This window comes from Somniosus microcephalus, unplaced genomic scaffold (assembly GCF_052327205.1).
Source record: "Somniosus microcephalus isolate GS21.2 unplaced genomic scaffold, FLI_Smic_1.0 scaffold302, whole genome shotgun sequence".
NCBI classification, from domain to species: domain Eukaryota; kingdom Metazoa; phylum Chordata; class Chondrichthyes; order Squaliformes; family Somniosidae; genus Somniosus; species Somniosus microcephalus.
This window is the reverse complement of record NW_028225489.1, coordinates 140,001-147,174: the sequence shown is the minus strand read 5'-3', so window position 1 is coordinate 147,174 and position 7,174 is coordinate 140,001.

Here is a 7,174-nt window from a genome sequence, read left to right as displayed (position 1 = left end):
CAACTCATTAACCAGTGTTTCAAACAATGCACCAGGCCATTTGACGACCCCAACTCGGTTCCACAAGCGGGAAAGCAGCACCCCAAGGCCCGGTAAGGGGGCCGAATACATTCCCATCGTGAATTCCGTCCCAAATGTGAATGACAAGTTTTCAGTTTATCAGTTGCCTGCTTGGTTACTCATTTGTCGCTCTGACATTTGGTTAACCAGTTGTCGATGTTCAAAATTTCAGTTAATGAGTTGCCTCTTTGAAATTTCAGTTAATGAGTTGGCCCTTTGGTTACTCATTTGTCCCTGTGTCTTTTGGTTACCCAGTTGTCGATGTTCGAAATTCAGTTAATGAGTTGCCTCCTTGGTTAATCATTTGTCGCCCTGACTCTTGGTTAACCAGTTGTCGATGTTCGAAATTCAGTTAATGAGTTGCCTCCTTGGTTAATCATTTGTCGCTCTGACATTTGGTTATCCAGTTGTCGATGTTCGAAATTCAGTTAATGAGTTGCCTCCTTGGTTAATCATTTGTCGCCCTGACTCTTGGTTAACCAGTTGTCGATGTTCGAAATTCAGTTAATGAGTTGCCTCCTTGGTTAATCATTTGTCGCTCTGACATTTGGTTATCCAGTTGTCGATGTTCAAAATTTCAGTTAATGAGTTGCCTCTTTGAAATTTCAGTTAATGAGTTGGCCCTTTGGTTACTCATTTGTCCCTGTGTCTTTTGGTTAACCAGTTGTCGATGTTCGAAATTCAGTTAATGAGTTGCCTCCTTGGTTAATCATTTGTCGCTCTGGCTTTTGGTTAACCAGTTGTCGATGTTCAAAATTTCAGTTAATGAGCTGCTCTTATGTTCTATGATTTCCTACCTTGACAACTCATTAACCAGTGTTTCAAACAATGCACCAGGCCATTTGACGACCCCAACTCGGTTCCACAAGCGGGAAAGCAGCACCCCAAGGCCCGGTAAGGGGGCCGAATACATTCCCATCGTGAATTCCGTCCCAAATGTGAATGACAAGTTTTCAGTTAATCAGTTGCCTGCTTGGTTACTCATTTGTCGCTCTGACATTTGGTTAACCAGTTGTCGATGTTCAAATTTCAGTTAATGAGTAGCCTCTTTGAAATTTCAGTTAATGAGTTGGCCCTTTGGTTACTCATTTGTCCCTGTGTCTTTTGGTTAACCAGTTGTCGATGTTCGAAATTCAGTTACTGAGTTGCCTCCTTGGTTAATCATTTGTCGCTCTGACATTTGGTTAGCCAGTTGTCGATGTTCGAAATTCAGTTAATGAGTTGCCTCCTTGGTTAATCATTTGTCGCTCTGGCTTTTGGTTAACCAGTTGTCGATGTTCAAAATTTCAGTTAATGAGTTGCCTCTTTGAAATTTCAGTTAATGAGTTGGCCCTTTGGTTACTCATTTGTCCCTGTGTCTTTTGGTTAACCAGTTGTCGATGTTCGAAATTCAGTTAATGAGTTGCCTCCTTGGTTAATCATTTGTCGCTCTGGCTTTTGGTTAACCAGTTGTCGATGTTCAAAATTTCAGTTAATGAGTTGCCTCTTTGAAATTTCAGTTAATGAGTTGGCCCTTTGGTTACTCATTTGTCCCTGTGTCTTTTGGTTAACCAGTTGTCGATGTTCGAAATTCAGTTAATGAGTTGCCTCCTTGGTTAATCATTTGTCGCTCTGGCTTTTGGTTAACCAGTTGTCGATGTTCAAAATTTCAGTTGATGAGTTGCCTCCTTGGTTAATCATTTGTCGCTCTGGCTTTTGGTTAACCAGTTGTCGATGTTCAAAATTTCAGTTAATGAGCTGCTCTTATGTTCTATGATTTCCGACCTTGACAACTCATTAACCAGTGTTTCAAACAATGCACCAGGCCATTTGACGACCCCAACTCGGTTCCACAAGCGGGAAAGCAGCACCCCAAGGCCCGGTAAGGGGGCCGAATACATTCCCATCGTGAATTCCGTCCCAAATGTGAATGACAAGTTTTCAGTTAATCAGTTGCCTGCTTGGTTAATCATTTGTCGCTCTGACATTTGGTTACCCAGTTGTCGATGTTCAAATTTCAGTTAATGAGTAGCCTCTTTGAAATTTCAGTTAATGAGTTGGCCCTTTGGTTACTCATTTGTCCCTGTGTCTTTTGGTTACCCAGTTGTCGATGTTCGAAATTCAGTTAATGAGTTGCCTCCTTGGTTAATCATTTGTCGCTCTGACTCTTGGTTAACCAGTTGTCGATGTTCGAAATTCAGTTACTGAGTTGCCTCCTTGGTTAATCATTTGTCGCTCTGACATTTGGTTAGCCAGTTTTCGATGTTCGAAATTCAGTTAATGAGTTGCCTCCTTGGTTAATCATTTGTCGCTCTGGCTTTTGGTTAACTAGTTGTCGATGTTCAAAATTTCAGTTAATGAGTTGCCTCTTTGAAATTTCAGTTAATGAGTTGGCCCTTTGGTTACTCATTTGTCCCTGTGTCTTTTGGTTAGCCAGTTGTCGATGTTCGAAATTCAGTTAATGAGTTGCCTCCTTGGTTAATCATTTGTCGCTCTGGCTTTTGGTTAACCAGTTGTCGATGTTCAAAATTTCAGTTAATGAGCTGCTCTTATGTTCTATGATTTCCGACCTTGACAACTCATTAACCAGTGTTTCAAACAATGCACCAGGCCATTTGACGACCCCAACTCGGTTCCACAAGCGGGAAAGCAGCACCCCAAGGCCCGGTAAGGGGGCCGAATACATTCCCATCGTGAATTCCGTCCCAAATGTGAATGACAAGTTTTCATTTAATCAGTTGCCTGCTTGGTTACTCATTTGTCGCTCTGACATTTGGTTAACCAGTTGTCGATGTTCAAATTTCAGTTAATGAGTAGCCTCTTTGAAATTTCAGTTAATGAGTTGGCCCTTTGGTTACTCATTTGTCCCTGTGTCTTTTGGTTACCCAGTTGTCGATGTTCGAAATTCAGTTAATGAGTTGCCTCCTTGGTTAATCATTTGTCGCTCTGACTCTTGGTTAACCAGTTGTCGATGTTCGAAATTCAGTTAATGAGTTGCCTCCTTGGTTAATCATTTGTCGCTCTGACATTTGGTTAGCCAGTTGTCGATGTTCGAAATTCAGTTAATGAGTTGCCTCCTTGGTTAATCATTTGTCGCTCTGGCTTTTGGTTAACCAGTTGTCGATGTTCAAAATTTCAGTTAATGAGCTGCTCTTATGTTCTATGATTTCCGACCTTGACAACTCATTAACCAGTGTTTCAAACAATGCACCAGGCCATTTGACGACCCCAACTCGGTTCCACAAGCGGGAAAGCAGCACCCCCAAGCCCCGGTAAGGCGGCCGAATACATTCCCATCCTGAATTCCGTCCCAAATGTGAATGACAAGTTTTCAGTTAATCATTTGCCACCTTGGTTCATCATTTGCCACTCTGACTTTTGGTTTCCCAGTTGTCAGTTTTCACATTTCAGTTACTGAGTTGACTTTGTCTTTCTCACTCTGTGTATCTCTATCTTCTCTCTGTCTCTCTCAGTGTATGCGAGTGTCTGTGTGTGTTCCACTGCCGCCCGGCCAACCGGGTCCAAAGGCCCGCCACGTTACACACGAAAAACCCCGGTCTCGCTTCGGAGCGACGGGCACCCGGCTTCTCGGTGTCGGACCGACTCCGTTCAGATACCGCTGGATGCCCCTTGCCCCTGGCTTGCTCTGGCAGCCGGCGCGTGCAGGCCGCCCCCTGCCCCGCCGTCTCAGTGGTCGGAAAGCGGTCTCCAGCCAACGGCTGTACCTCGGCCGCGGAAAGAGGCAGCTACACAAGCGAGGCACTGCTCTGTGCGGCCCCGCCACCCCGTTCAGCTGCCGTTGTCCCCGACCGGATCGGACTTTCCTTCCCGAAGTTATCCCCGATAAGCTGCCGCTGACCGACGGCCCGTCAGCCGCTGCGGGACGGCGACACTTTCCCGAACTTGCCGGGGTCCAGGCCGATAATATAGTGTGCGCCAGCGTCGGGGCTTTCCAACGAGCCATCCCCGAACGAAATCGGACACGGGAGTCGGGAGCGACAGGCGTTCGACTGGTGCCGGGCAACCGGGTCCAAACGCCCGCCTTGTTAAACACACGTATACCCCAGGCTCGATTCGGAGCGACGGGCACCCGGCTTCCCGGTGTCGGACCGACTCCGTTCAGATACCGTTGGATGCCCCTTGCCCCTGGCTTGCTCTGGCAGCCGGCGCGTGCAGGCCGCCCCCCGCCCCGCCGTCTCAGTGGTCGGAAAGTGGTCTCCAGCCAACGGCTGTACCTCGGCCGGGGAAAGGGGCAGCTACACAAGCCAGGCACTGGTCTGTGCGGGCCCGCCACCCCGTTCGGCTGCCGTTGATCCGGACCGGATCGGACTTTCCCTCCCGAAGTTATGCCCGATAAGCTGCCGCTCACCGGCGGCCCGTCAGCCGCTGCGGGATGGCGACACTTTGCCGAACTTGCCGGGGTCCAGGCCGATAATATAGTGTGCGCCAGCGCCGGGGCTTTCCAACGAGCCCTCCCTGACCGAAATCGGACACGGGAGTCCAGAGCGATAGGCGTTCGACTGCCGGCCGGCCAAACACAGGCAATCCCCCGCCGTTGCGGACCCGCTCCAGGACAACCGGGTCCAAACGCCCGCCTCGTTACACGCACGAAAACACCGGGCTCGATTCGGAGCGACGGGCACCCGGCTTCCCGGTGTCGGACCGACTCCGTTCCGGTACCCTTGGATGCCCCTTGCCCCTGGCTTGCTAGGACAGCCGGCGCGTCAAGGTGGGCCCCCGCGGCTCCGGCTCAGCAGTCGGAAAGCGGTCTCCAGCCAACGGCTGTACCTCGGCCGGGGAAAGGGGCAGCTACACAAGCCCGCTACTGGTCTGTGCGGCCCCGCCACCCCGTTCAGTGGCAGTTGACCCCGACCGGATCGGACTTTCCTTCCCGAAGTTATCCCCGATAAGCTGCCGCTGACCGACGGGGCGGCAGCCGGTACGGGACTGCGACACTTTCCCGAACTTGCCGGGGTCCAGGCCGATAATATAGTGTGCGCCAGCGCCGGGGCTTTCCAATGAGCCCTCCCTGACCGAAATCGGACACGGGAGTCCGGAGCCAAAGGCGTTCGACTGCCGGCCGGCCAAACTCAGGCAACCTCCCGCCGTTGCGGACCCGCTCCCGGACAACCGGGTCCAAACGCCCGCCCTGTTACACGCACGAAAACACCGGGCTCGATTCGGAGCGACGGGCACCCGGCTTCCCGGTGTCGGACCGACTCCGTTCCGGTACCACTGGATGCCCCTTGCCCCTGGCTTGCTAGGACAGCCGGCGCGTCAAGGTGGGCCCCCGCGGCTCCGGCTCAGCAGTCGGAAAGCGGTCTCCAGCCAACGGCTGTACCTCGGCCGGGCCAAGCGGCAGCTGCACAAGCCCGCTACTGGTCTGTGCGGCCCCCCCACCCCGTTCAGTAGCAGTTCACCCCAACCGGATCGGACTTTCCGTCCCGAAGTTATCCCCGATAAGCTGCCGCTGACCGACGGGGCGGCAGCCGCTACGGGACTGCGACACTTTCCCGAACTTGCCGGGGTCCAGGCCGATAATATAGTGTGCGCCAGCGCCGGGGCTTTCCAACGAGCCCTCCCTGACCGAAATCGGACACGGGAGTCCGGAGCCAAAGGCGTTCGACTGCCGGCCGGCCAAACACAGGCAACCTCCCGCCGTTGCGGACCCGCTCCCGGACAACCGGGTCCAAACGCCCGCCCTGTTACACGCACGAAAACACCGGGCTCGATTCGGAGCGACGGGCACCCGGCTTCCCGGTGTCGGACCGACTCCGTTCCGGTACCACTGGATGCCCCTTGCCCCTGGCTTGCTAGTACAGCCGGCGCGTCAAGGTGGGCCCCCGCGGCTCCGGCTCAGCAGTCGGAAAGCGGTCTCCAGCCAACGGCTGTACCTCGGCCGGGCCAAGCGGCAGCTGCACAAGCCCGCTACTGGTCTGTGCGGCCCCCCCACCCCGTTCAGTCGCAGTTCACCCCAACCGGATCGGACTTTCCGTCCCGAAGTTATCCCCGATAAGCTGCCGCTGACCGACGGGGCGGCAGCCGCTACGGGACTGCGACACTTTCCCGAACTTGCCGGGGTCCAGGCCGATAATATAGTGTGCGCCAGCGCCGGGGCTTTCCAACGAGCCCTCCCTGACCGAAATCGGACACGGGAGTCCGGAGCGAAAGGCGTTCGACTGCCGGCCGGCCAAACCCAGGCAATCTCCCGCCGTTGCGGACCCGCTCCCGGACAACCGGGTCCAAACGCCCGCCCTGTTACACGCACGAAAACCCCGGGCTCGATTCGGAGCGACGGGCACCCGACTTCCCGGTGTCGGACCGACTCCCTTCTGGTACCACTGGATGCCCCTTGCCCCTGGCTTGCTCGGACAGCCGGCGCGTCAAGGTGGGTCCCCGCGGCACCGGCTCAGCAGTCGGAAAGCGGTCTCCAGCCAACGGCTGTACCTCGGCCGGGCCAAGAGGCAGCTACACAAGCCCGCTACTGGTCTGTGCGGCCCCGCCACCCCGTTCAGTCGCAGTTCACCCCGACCGGATCGGACTTTCCGTCCCGAAGTTATCCGCGATAAGCTGCCGCTGACCGACGGGGCGGCCGCCGGAACGGGACTGCGACACTTTCCCGAACTTGCCGGGGCCCAGGCCGATAATATAGTGTGCGCCAGCGTCGGGGCTTTCCAACCAGCCCTCCCTGACCGAAATCGGACACGGGAGTCCGGAGCCAAAGGCGTTCGACTGCCGGCCGGCCAAACCCAGGCAATCTCCCGCCGTTGGGGACCCGCTCCCGGACAACCGGGTCCAAACGCCCGCCCTGTTACACGCACGAAAACACCGGGCTCGATTCGGAGCGACGGGCACCCGACTTCCCGGTGTCGGACCGACTCCCTTCTGGTACCTATGGATGCCCCTTGCCCCTGGCTTGCTCGGACAGCCGGCGCGTCAAGGTGGGTCCCCGCGGCACCGGCTCAGCAGTCGGAAAGCGGTCTCCAGCCAACGGCTGTACCTCGGCCGGGCCAAGAGGCAGCTACACAAGCCCGCTACTGGTCTGTGCGGCCCCACCACCCCGTTCAGTCGCAGTTCACCCCGACCGGATCGGACTTTCCTTCCCGAAGTTATCACCGATAAGCTGCCGCTGACC